The sequence below is a fragment of the Marmota flaviventris genome, chromosome X (genome assembly GCF_047511675.1).
Source record: "Marmota flaviventris isolate mMarFla1 chromosome X, mMarFla1.hap1, whole genome shotgun sequence".
Lineage (NCBI taxonomy): Eukaryota > Metazoa > Chordata > Mammalia > Rodentia > Sciuridae > Marmota > Marmota flaviventris.
The window spans coordinates 53807633-53820574 of record NC_092518.1 but is presented as its reverse complement, the minus strand read 5'-3'; the positions used below and the strand labels follow the sequence as shown (position 1 = coordinate 53820574).

At 37.2% G+C, this 12942-nt stretch overlaps 1 long non-coding RNA gene across 1 annotated transcript in view; it reads right to left on the bottom strand.

Annotated features, from left to right (window-relative positions):
- Nucleotides 1–594: 594 nt before the first annotated feature.
- Nucleotides 595–12942, bottom strand: part of LOC139703224 (uncharacterized) — a 40997-nt gene continuing 28649 nt past the window's right edge. The window contains exon 3 of the long non-coding RNA XR_011705598.1: nt 595–660. This is a non-coding gene — a long non-coding RNA (uncharacterized lncRNA). The remainder of the gene's footprint in view (nt 661–12942) is intronic.

The window sequence follows — 12942 nt, the reverse complement described above, 5'->3', positions numbered from 1 at the left end:
GCGGTAGCACACTCGCCTGGCATGCGTGCGGCCCGGGTTCGATCCTCAGCACCACATACAGGCAGGGATGTTGTGTCCGCCGAAAACTAAAAAAAAATAAAATAAAAAATAAATAAATAAATTCTCAGGACACAAAATGAGACAAACAGGAAACTAACAGGTATCTCTGGGTGGGAAAGTGATCAGTAACCAGTAGGTATTTGAAAACCAAGTTTAACCAGAGTCCAAATCAAAAGAACTAATATTTACAAATATTTTTCTCCTACTAATCTGAATTTTCTCAACCAGGCACTACAGAAAAGAAAGCTCTATCTTTCTCTCTCAACCAGGCAGTACAGAGATTTGGGAGAGCTGACTTTTTTTTTGAGGGGTGGTATTCCAGGGATTGAACTCAGGAGCACTGACCACTGAGCCACATCCCCAGCCCTATTTTGCATTTTACTTAGCGACAGGGTCTCACTGAGTTGCTTAGTGCCTTGTCTTTGCTGAGGCTGGCTTTGATCCTCCTGTCTCAGCTTCCCTGGCAGCTGAGATTACAGGCATGAGTCACAGTGCCCAGCAGAGCTGACTTTGATAAGAATTCTTACCTATCACTGGTTTTTGTCAGTTTTTCCAGGATCCAGAGAAAGTGGAGGTAAACAAAAGGCCCTTCACAGTCACCTGAAATGGTTGGGGAGGGAAAAAATATTTTTATTGTTATATTTTTCTTTGTACTAATCTTAGAGTCATTCTGGAGCCTATATAACAAAAGACAGATCAACAAGACAAAAACATATATTTATTGTTTGTGTAAGTTTTATGTGACATGGAAACCTTCATAAGGAAATGAAGATCTGAAGAAGAAATTAAACCTGAATGTGTTCATGCTGGCTTTAGTGAGGACTGAGAATCATGGAGAAGTGTGATAGGATAAAATAAAAATATAAGCTAAATGTAGTGAATTGAGGGAAACAGTAAGGTCTGTTTCTTCCAATTCTTCTGTGTCCCTTTACATTCAGAAATAAGAATGTTGTTTTCCCCCCCGTATACAGGGAAGGCACCTCTCACGTGATGGTCTTTTTATTTTATTTTTGTTACGGTAGTCATTTTCAATAAAGAAAAATTACATAAACAGTTCCAAGTGCAAAGAGATCCTGTGACTAGATAGTTTCAAACCACTGAGCTTGGGTATTCCTCTCATGTGCAAATTTCACAAGTATAATATGTTTTGTAGGGCTGGGGCTGTAGCTCAGTGGTAAAGCACTTGCCTTGCATGTGTGAGGCACTGGGTTTGATCCTCAGCACCATATAAAAATATATAAAGATATTGTGTGTTCATTTACAACTAAAAATATATATTAAAAAATAACAGGTTGTGTAGGTCTTTATTGCATTAAATGATGCATGTGAAAAAGCTAAATATTTACATAAGGACCATCTTCATAAATGACTCAATTGATGCTACTTAAAATATTAATTTAAATTTTAGGATAATACAGGGAAGAAGACTAAGCCCTCAAAATGAATGTACTTGCAAACAAGTTTCAGTTTATTATGCATTCAACTGGTTTAAATACATAAATTTTTTTTTATAATTTTTATTGTTGGTTGTTCAAAACATTACATAGTTCTTGATGTATCATATTTCACATTTTGATTCAAGTGGGTTATGAACTCCCATTTTTACCCCGTATACAGATTGCAGAATCACATTGGTTACACATCCACTGATTTACATATTGCCATACTAGTGTCTGTTGTATTCTGCTGCCTTTCCTATCCTCTACTATCCCCCCTCCCCTCCCCTCTTCTCTCTCTACCCCATCTACTGTAATTCATTTCTCCCCCTTGTTTTTTTTCCCTTTCCCCTCACTTCCTCTTGTATGTAATTTTGTATAACCCTGAGGGTCTCCTTCCATTTCCATGCAATTTCCCTTCTCTCTCCCTTTCCCTCCCACCTCTCATCCCTGTTTAATGTTAATCTTCTTCTCATGCTCTTCGTCCCTACTCTGTTCTTAGTTACTCTCCTTATATCAAAGAAGACATTTGGCATTTGTTTTTTAGGGATTGGCTAGCTTCACTTAGCATAATCTGCTCTAATGCCATCCATTTCCCTGCAAATTCTATGATTTTGTCATTTTTTAATGCAGAATAATACTCCATTGTGTATAAATGCCACATTATTTTTATCCATTCGTCTATTGAAGGGCATCTAGGTTGGTTCCACAGTCTTGCTATTGTGAATTGTGCAGCTATGAACATCGATGTAGCAGTATCCCTGTAGTATGCTCTTTTTAGGTCTTTAGGGAATAGACCGAGAAGGGGAATAGCTGGGTCAAATGGTGGTTCCATTCCCAGCTTTCCAAGAAATCTCCATACTGCTTTCCAAATTGGCCGCACCAATTTGCAGTCCCACCAGCAATGTACAAGAGTACACTTTTCCCCACATCCTCGCCAGCACTTGTTGTTGTTTGACTTCATAATGGCTGCCAATCTTACTGGAGTGAGATGGTATCTTAGGGTGGTTTTGATTTGCATTTCGCTGACTGCTAGAGATGGTGAGCATTTTTCCATGTACTTGTTGATTGATTGTATGTCCTCCTCTGAGAAGTGTCTGTTCAGGTCATTGGCCCATTTGTTGATTGGGTTATTTGTTTTCTTATTGTTTATTTTTTTGAGTTCTTTGTATACTCTGGATATTAGGGCTCTATCTGAAGTGTGAGGAGTAAAGATTTGTTCCCAGGATGTAGGCTCCCTATTTATCTCTCTTATTGTCAGCAAGAGAGGGAGTCCCATATGCTCCTTCCTCCACAGAGACAACTTAATGACTATGCACAAGCCAGTTGATTTTGTGAGAAATGAGGAAATCTGTTAGGAGATTCTGGCATCACAGGTGAGCACAAGCCAATGGTATGGTAACCCAGTTGGAAAATTCATAGCATTAACTTACCAGCTTTTTTGTCCTCAATATTCAACTGATGTAGCAAAACTATCCTTCAAAAATGAAGGAAAAATTAAGACTTTTTTGGTAACTAAAAAGTGTGAGGATTGCTCACTGGAAAATTGCCTCTATAAGAGAGGTCTGAGGTTAGCTTTTATTATTTTTTCCCCCAGTCCTCGGGATTGAATCCAGGACCTCATGCATACTAGATTCTAGGCATAGGCTCTACCACTGAGTTGCACATCCAGTTCTATGTATGTATGTATGTATGTATGTATGTATGTATGTATTTATTGGATACTGGGGACTGAACTCAGGGGTACTTGACCACTGAGCCACATCCCCAGCCCTATTTTGTATTTTATTTAGAGATAGGGTCTCACTGAATTGCTTAGTCCCTCACTGTTGCTGAGGCTGGCTTTGAACTCATGATCCTCCTGCCTCAGCCTCTTGATCCATTGGGATTTCAGGCATGCACCACCATGCCCGGCAAGTCCTTTCTATTTTTATATTGAGATAGGCCTCACTAAATGCTAGAGGCTGACCTCAAACTTGCCACCCTTTTGCCTCAGCTTCTCCAGTAGCTGAGATTATAAGCAGGTGCCATGCTGCCCAGCTGAAATAAGTCTTTGAATTGAAATGAAGAGATAATAAATAGCAACACAAAACATACACAAAGCTGGGTTGGTGACTCATGTTTGCAATCCTCACTACTGTTGTATGTGGTGGGCATTGAGACAGCAAGATCCCAAATCTAAGGCCAGCCTGGAAAACTTAGCTACAGTCTACTTCAAAAGAAAATAAAATTGGCTCCTGTTTTAAAAAGCTTTTGCATTGCTGTGACCAAAATATCTGACAAAATCAATTTAGCAGAGGAAAAGTTTTTTGGGGCTCATGATTTCAGAGGTCTCAGTGCATGGAGGATTGACTCCATTGCTCTGGGTCCAAGGAGAGAAAGGCTGCACATCGTGGGGCAAGTGTGCAATGGAGGGAAGCTACTCTCTTTATGACAACAAGGAAATAAAGAGGGAGGAGGAAGGTGCTGCAGAGAAGATTCACCCTTGCAGGGAACACTCTCAGTGACTGACCTCTTTTGGTCACACGTCACCTACCTAGAGTTACCACCCAGTTAGTTCCTTTCAAATTAGGATGGACTGAGTAAGTTACAACTCTTGTAATCTAACCATTTTACCTCTGAATGTTTCTGCATTATCAGGAGCTTTTGGAGAGACACCTTGTACACAAACCATAACAGCTGAGAATGTGATTCAGTGATAGAGCATTTGCTTAGTATATGTAAGGCCCTGGGTTCAATCCCCAGTATTGCCAAAACACAAGTATGAAATATAAAATTCCCTGACAAAGGAAGATGTGTAGACAAATGCAGAATTCTGTAGTATTATAATGTATGTGTGTATAAACATCTGTCAATTCAATATAAAGTTTTAAAAATAAAAAAGTGAAAAAGCTATAAGTCAATATCAATGAATATAATTATAAAAAGAAGTAATTTGAATAATCAATAACAAAGTAGAGATATGTAAAGGAGCAGACTTTCATATGTGATTGAGATTAAGCTGTTATAGTTTTGAAATAGATTGAATATAACTTTAAAATATTTTATGTAATTTCAAAGATAACCAGAAATATAATATCATAAATATATACAAAGAGAAATGAGAAGGGAATCAAAACGTGTCACAATAAATGCAATGTCACAATGCAACAAAAAGAAGGCAGCAAGAGAGGAAAAGAAGGAGAAAACATCCACAATATACAGCAAAGAACTAGCAGAGTGGCAAAATTCGGTCCATCTTTATCCACAATGATTTCTAATGTAAATGAATTAAAGGCCCAAATCAAAAGACAACGATAAGTTAGAAGGTTAAATAATCACTAACTGTATTCTCCCTAGGATAGACTGGTTTTATATCTATGGACACACACTTGTGGAAACTGAAGGATGGAAACAGATATTCTTAGCAAATGGACACCTAAGGAGAGCAGGGTTGGTGCTAGGTAGCACAGAGAATATGGACTTTAAGACAAAAATCATCAGAGACCTAGAAGGATGTTATACAATGATTTCAAAAAAGCAATTGATTCACCAAGAAGATATAATAATTATAAACACATATGCACTAACATTAGAACTTCAAAGTAAATGAAGCAAAAAATGACAGAACTGCAGGGAGAAATACCAATGCAATTTCTCCCATTTTCAGTTATGGACAAAAGAGCTAAGCAGTAGGTCAATAAGGAAGCAGAGGACTTGAAGGACACTGTAGACAAAACCTAACAAACATGGACAGAACATTTCACCAAACAATAGGGCAGGGAACAGTCTGCCAGATTGATCGCATTTTAGAGAACAATACAAATTTTTACAAATTTAAGAAGTGAAATTATACAATGTCCTTTCTTCAACCACAATGGACTGAAGCTTCAAATCAATAGAAAACAAGAAAAGCCAAAACATGGAAACGAAATGACTCACTTTTAACAACTATTGGGTCAAAGTAGAAATCATGAGAGAATTTTGAAAATTTCTTGAGGCAAAATGGAAATGAATAACCATGAACTATAATGTAAAGAATCGGGCTGGGGTTGTGGCTCAGTGGCAGAGTGCTTGCCTAGCATGTGTGAGGCACTGGGTTCGATTCTCAGCACCACATATCAATAAATAAAATAAAGGTCCATTGACAACTAAAAAAATATTTTATTAAATATTTTAAAAAATAAATAAAATGTATGGAATGCAGCAAAAGCAGTCTAAGAGGAAAGTTTTGATGATAAATTCTGTTTTTACTGTTATCAAATGTAGATTTTTTTATTTGTTCTAATCATTTATACATGACAGCAGAATGCTCTTCAATTCACTGTACACAAATGGAGCACAATTTTTAACATCTCTGGTTGTACACAAAGTAGTGTCACACCATTCATGCAATTATACATGTACCTAGGGTAATGATGTCCATCTCATTCCACCATCTTTCCTACCCCCATGCCCCCTACATCCCTCCTTCCCCTTTGCCCAATCCAAAGTCCTCCACTCATTCCATGATCCATAATGGTCTTATACTTCAGGGAAGGATCAAAAAATCCTACATATGCAATTTCTCAAATTCTTCAGCTTTAAATATTCTATGCCAAAGAGCTATATTTTGGGGGTAGCATGTCCTTAACCTTATCATCTTTTACTCTGTTGATATTCTCTGTGTGTGTGTGTATTGCTGAGGATCAAACTCAGAATCTTGAGCACATTAGGCAAGTACTTCATCACTAAGCTACATTCCCAGCTCAATTTGTCTTTTGATGCACAAGATTTTTAAATTTTCACCAAGTTCAATTTTTTTTTAAACTTATGCCTTTGGTTTCAAATCCAAGGAATCTTTGCAGAATCTAAAGTCATGAAGATTTTGTCCTGTTTTCTTCTAAGAGTTTTATGTCTTACATTTAGGTCTTTGATCAATTTCAAGATACATATATAGTATAAGGTAAGGATCCAACCTTCCAACTTAACTTTTTTCTTTTGGATGGTACTGAGGATTGAACTCAGGACCTCACACATATCAGGCAAGTGCTCTACCATTGAGCCACTTATTTATATGTGGTGCTGAGAATTGAACCCAGTGCCTCACACATGCAAGGCAAGTGCTATACCACTGAGCCATAACCCCAGCCCTCTTTTTAAAAATTTGAGACAGGGTTTTGCTAAGTTGCTTAGGGCCTCTCTAAATTACTAAGTTGCTTTGAACTTTTGATCCTCCTGCCTCAGCCTCCTGAGCCCCTGGGATGACAGGCATGCATCACTGTACCCAGCTTATAATGTTTTGAAATTAGGAAGGGAAAGTCTTTTAGTATTGTTCTTCTTCAAGGCTATTTTTACTATTCAAGGTCCCTTGAGATTCCATATGAATTTTAGGATGGGGTTTTCTTCAAAAAATGTTTTTGGTGCCTGGTGTGGTGGAGTTTTGATAATAATTGCATTGAGTTGCTAGATTGCTTTGGGTAGTATTGATTTTTTGTTTGTTTTTTTGTTTTTTGTTACTGAGGATAGAACCTCTGGGCGCTTTACCACTGAGCTACATCCCCAGACCTTTTTAAAGTTTTATTTGAGACAAGCCTCACTATGTTATCAAGGGTGGCCTCAAACTTGCCATCCTCTTGTCTCAGCTTCCCAAGTAGCTGGGATTACAGTTGTGTGCCCATTTCTGGCTAATGTTAACATCTTTTTTTTTTCTTTTTAGTACCAGGGATTGAACTCAGGGGTACTGGACCACTGAGCCACATCCTCAGCACCATTTCATATTTTATTTGGAGACAGGGTCTCACTGAGTTGCTCAGCACCTCACTTTTGCTGAGGTTGGCTTTGAACTCTTGATCCTCCTACCTCAGCCTCCCAGGCTGCTGGGATTATAGGCATGAGTTACCATGCCTGGTGTGTTAACATTTTAATAATATTAAGTCTTTCAACTCAAAAGCATGGGACATTTTTCCATTTATTTATGTCTTTTTAATTTCTTTCAGCAATGTTTCATAGTTTTCATTGTATAGTTTTTTTTTTTTTAATCCAGGGATTAAAAAAGGATCTAGGCCTTCACACATGAGAGGCAAGTGCTCTGCATCCCTGGCTTCTCATGGTACAAGTCTTTCACCTACTCAGCTAATTCCTAACTACTTTATTATTTTTGGTGCTATTGTAAATGGATTTCTTTTATTATAATTATCAGTGAATATTAGTTATACAAAATAATGGGGTTCTTTTTTGTTTTGTTTTTCTTTTTGTATTGGTGCATATTAATTATTCAGAATAGTGGGTTTCATTGTGACATTTTCATACATGCATAAAATATGCTTTGATCACAGCACCTTCTCTATTAACCTCTCTCATTACCTCTGTCCACTTCCCCCGGCCCTCTGCCTCTTCCCTAATATAAACTTATTTTCTTAATTTCCTTTTCAGAGTGTTCTTTTCTAGTGTACAGAAATGCAACTAATTTTATTTTATTTTTTAAATTTTTTTAAAACAATTTTGTTTTTTTTTGAGAGAGAGAGAGAATTTTTTAATATTTAGTTTTCAGTTTTCAGTGGACACAACATCTTTGTTTTTATGTGGTGCTGAGGATCGAACCCAGACCGCACGCATGCCAGGCGAGCGTGCTACTGCTTGAGCCACATCCCCAGCCCAATGCAACTAATTTTAGTGCATTGACTTCATATCCTGATGTTTTGCTGAATTTTTTTTGCATGTGGAATCTTTAGGGGTTTCATCATGTAAGAACATATCATCTGCAAACAGAGATAATTTTACTACTTCCTTTCTAATTTGGATGCCTTTTTATTTCCTGATATTATATGAAAAAACATTTAATTTTTAACAATTATGATGTTCACTGTGTATTTTTCATACAAGGTATTTATTTATTTATCTTTGCAGTGCTGGGGATCAAACTTAGGGTTTTAAACATGCTAGGGAAGTGGTCTGACATTGGGCTACATCCCAGCCTGTACATGGCTTTTATTATGTTGAGGTAGATCCCTTCTATTCCTAATTTGTTGAGTAGTTTTATCATGAAAAGGAATTGAATTTTGTTAATTATTTTTTTCTGCACCAATTGAGATAATCATGTGGGTTTGTTCCTTCATTTTGTTAATGTGGTATATTGCATGGATCAATTTTAATATGTTGAATCATCCTTGCATTCCAGGAATAAATTCCAATTGGTTATGGTATATAATCCTTTAATTTTTTTTTTTTTAGTTGTCAATGGTCCTTTATTTATATGCGGTGCTGAGAATCGAACCCAGTGCTTCATACATGCTAGGCAATCACTCTTCCACAACCCCAGCCCTATAATCCTTTTAATATGCTGCTGAGAAGTTGATTTGCTAGCATTTTGTTGAGAATTTTTGCATCAGTGTTCAAAAAGATCGGTCTGTAGCTTTGTTTTCTTGTATTATTTTTCTGGCTTTGGTATTAGGGTAATGCTGGTCTTATAGAATAAGTTTGGAATATTCCCTTCTCTTCAATTTTTTGGATAAGTTTGAGGAGGACTAGTATTAGTTCTTTAAATATGGTATAGAACTCATCAGTGAAGTCATCACTTTTAGGGCTTTTCTCAGGAGATTTTTTTCTCCTTACTGATTCAATCTTACTAATGATACATATATCCATGTAGATTTTCTATTTCTTTGTGATCTAGAGTAGGTGTGTTTGTGTTTCTAGGAATTTGCCATTTTGTCTAAGTTATTCAGTTGTGGATGTACAATCATTCATGATAGTCTCTTATAATCCTTTTTAAAATCAGGATTAATATCCATATTTTCGTTTCTGATTTAGTAATTGTGCTTGTCACCTTTTCCTGTTGCTGTGACCAAAATGCCTGACAAGAACAACTTAGAGGGGTTGGGGCTGTAGCTCAGTGGTAGAGTGCATGCCTAGCACATGTGAGGTTCTGAGATCGATCCTTAGCACCACATAAAAATCAATAAATAAAATAAAGGTATTGTGTCCATCTACAACTAAAAAAAATAAAAACAACTTAGAGGAAGAATGATTTATTATAGCTCATAATTTCAGAGGATCCAGTTCATGGTCAGCCAGCTCATAGCTCTGGTCCTGAGGTGAGGCAGAACACCATGGTGGAAGGGTGTGGCAAAGGAAAGTCACTCAGTTCACAGCAGCTGGGAGGACAGAGTGAGAGCAATAGTGAGAATGCAAAGAAGAGCAAGAGAGGGAGAAAAAGAGAGTGAAAGCAAGAAGAAGCCAGAGAGACTTCCAGAGCATATCCCCAGTGACCTACTTCTTCCAACTAGGCCCAAACTCCCAGATGTTCATTCAGCCACCAGTGAATTAATCCATCAAATGGATTAATCCACTGATGAGCTAGCTCCCTGCCCTCATGATCCAGTCATTACCTAAAAACTGCTCCTCTGAACCTTACTGTATTGGAGACTGTGCTTTCAACACAAGATTTTGGGGGACATTCCAGATCCAAATCATAACAAAAACTTTGTCTTCTCTCTTTTTTCCTTAGTCTATCTAGCTAAAGGTTTGTCAATTTTCTTGATCTTTTCAAAAAAAACAAAACAAAACAACTTTTGGTTTCTTTTCTATGTTGTTTTTCTGTTTTCTATTTCATTCACCTCTTTATTATTTCTTCCTTCAGATTACTTTGGGTTCAGCTTACTCTTTTTTAGTTCTTCAATTTGTAAAGTTAGGCTGTTGATTTGAGATCTTGTTTTTTTAATGCAAACATTTATAGTTATAAATATTCCCCTCAGCACTGCTGTCACTGCACTCTGTAAGTTTTGCTATGTGTTCGTATTTTCATTTCCCTCTTTCTCCCTCTCTCTCTCTTTCTTTCTTAGTGGTGGGGACTGAACCCAGGTTCTCATGCAGATTTAACAAGCACTCTACCACTGAGCTACATCCCTAGTTCCTGTCTCTATGTAGTTTCTAGTTTTCTTTATAATTTCTTGTTTGATCCATTGGTAGTTTAAGAGTGTTTTTTAATCTTTACATCTTTGTTAATTTTCCAATTTTACTTCTGTTACTTATTTCTAACATCATCCCATTGTGGTCAGAAAAGATACTTTGAATGCTTTCTATCTTTTAAAAACTATTGAGACTTAATTCATGATCTAACACATGGTCTATCCTGGAAAATGCCCCATGTGTACTTGAGAAGAGTGTGTATGCAGTCATCGTTTGGTGGAGTGTTTTGTATATGTCTATTAGATCTAATTGGTTTATGCTGCTGTTTAAGTCTTCTATTTCCTTACTCATCTTCTGTCTGGTTGGTTCACACATTATTATTATTGTTGTTGTTTTTTTTGGTACCAGGGATTGAACTCAGGGGCACTCAATCACTGAGCCACATCCCCAGACCTATTTTAAATTTTATTTAGAAATAGGGTCTCACTCAGTTGCTTAGTGCCTCAACATTGCTGAGGCTGGCTTTGAACTCGGGATCCTCTTGTCTCTGCCTACTGAGCTACTGAGATTACAGGTGTGCGCCACCATGCCCGGTAGCCCACACATTATTGAGAGTGGGGTTTTGAAATCTCCAATATTCTTGCAGAACTGTCCATTTCTTCCTGGAATTCTGTTTTTGCTTCATATATTTTAATGATCTGTCATTAGGTATGTGAATGTTTATAATAATTATACTTTGTATTGAACATTTTAATAACATACAATAGCCTTTTTTGTCTCTTATAAGTTTTTTTTTTAAAAATATTCTTTAGTTGTCAATGGGTCTTTATTTTATTTGTTTATATGTGGAGCTGAGAATCGAACCCAGTGCCTCATACATGCTAGGCAAGCGCTCTACCACTGAGTCACAACCCCAGCCCCTCTTATAAGATTTTTTGATTTAAAGTCCATTTTGTCTGATGTAAATATAGCCACCTTTGTTCTCTTTTGGTTTTTTACTTGTAATGAGTACCATTTTCCATTCTTTTACTTTCAGTCTATTTGTGTCTTTGGATATAAAGTGATTTTCTTGTAGATGGTATATAGTTGCATAATGTTTTCTTTTATTCATTCTGCCAGTCTTTCTCTTTTGATTGGAAGGTTTATTTACATTTAAAGTAATTATTGATAGGGAGGAATTGACTTCTGTCACTTTGCTATTTGTTTTGTGTTTATTTGTTTTGGTACCAGGTATTGAAACCAGGGGCACTTTACCACTAAGCTACATTTCTAGCCCATTTTTTTGGGGAGTACTGGGGATTGAACTCATGGTTGCTTGGCCACTGAGCCACATCCCCAGCCCTATTTTGTATTTTATTTAGAGACAGGGTCTCATTGAGTTGCTTAGCGCCCCACTTTTGCTGAGGTTGGCTTTGAAAACTCAATCCTCCTGCCTCAGCCTCCTTAGCCACTGGGATTACAGATGTGTACCACTGGTGCCCGGTCTCCAGTGCTTTTTGACTTTTATTTTGAGATAGGGTCTTGCTAAGTTGCTTAGGACCTCACTAAGTTGCTGAGGCTGGCCTTGGTGGTTCTCCTGCTTTGGCCTCCCAAGTTGCTAGGATTACAGGTTTGTGTCACTACACCTGGCTACTATTTTTAATTTTTTTTAGCAGTAGATGAACACAATACCTTTATTTAATTAATTTATTTATTTTCATGTGGTGCTGGGAATTGAACCCAGTGCTTCACATTTGCTAGGCAAGCGCTCTACCACTGAGCCACATCCCCAGCCCTACTATTTGTTTTTTATATGCCTTGTAGCTTTTTTGTTCCCCATTTCCTTCATTTCTGTCTTCTTTTGCGTTTAGTTGATTTTTTTATAGTGACATGTTTATTTTCCTTTCTTGTTTCCTTTTGCATTTATTCTATAGCTATTTTCTTTGTGATTACCATAGGGATTACATTTAACACCATAAAGTTATAACACACTAATTTAAATTTATAATACTTTAACTTCAGTAATATCCAAAACTTTTGTTACTTTATTAGCTTCATCCCCACATCTTTCCATTATTGATGTTGAAGCATTACAAGTTCAAGTTTATATACTGTGTGCCCTCTGCCGCCCAATAAACTAGTAATTCTTTGAGCAGAGGGTATACTTGAGTGGTAGAGTGTGTTTCTAGCATGTGTGGAGCACTGGGTTCAATGCCCAGCACTCCTCCCACTCCCAATCTAGTAATTCTTTTAAGCATTAGTCTCTCAAATTAAGTAGAAGACAAAATGTAGAATTACAATAATATTAGCTTTACTTGGGGAACTTTACCACTGAGCCACACTCCCTGCCCTTTTTATTTTTTATTTTGAGACAGGGTTTCACTAAATTGCTTAGGGCCTTGTTAATTTGCTGAGGCAAGCCTTGAACTTGAAATCCTCCTGCCTCAGCCTCCTGAGCTATTCGGATTACAGACATGTGTCACTATGCCTGGCTTTGTATGTGTCTTTAAATGAGATCTTTGTTTCTTCCTACAGCTTCAAATTACTCTCCAGTGTCATTCCATTTTTAACTTGCATTAGTCCCTTGAGCATCTCTTGC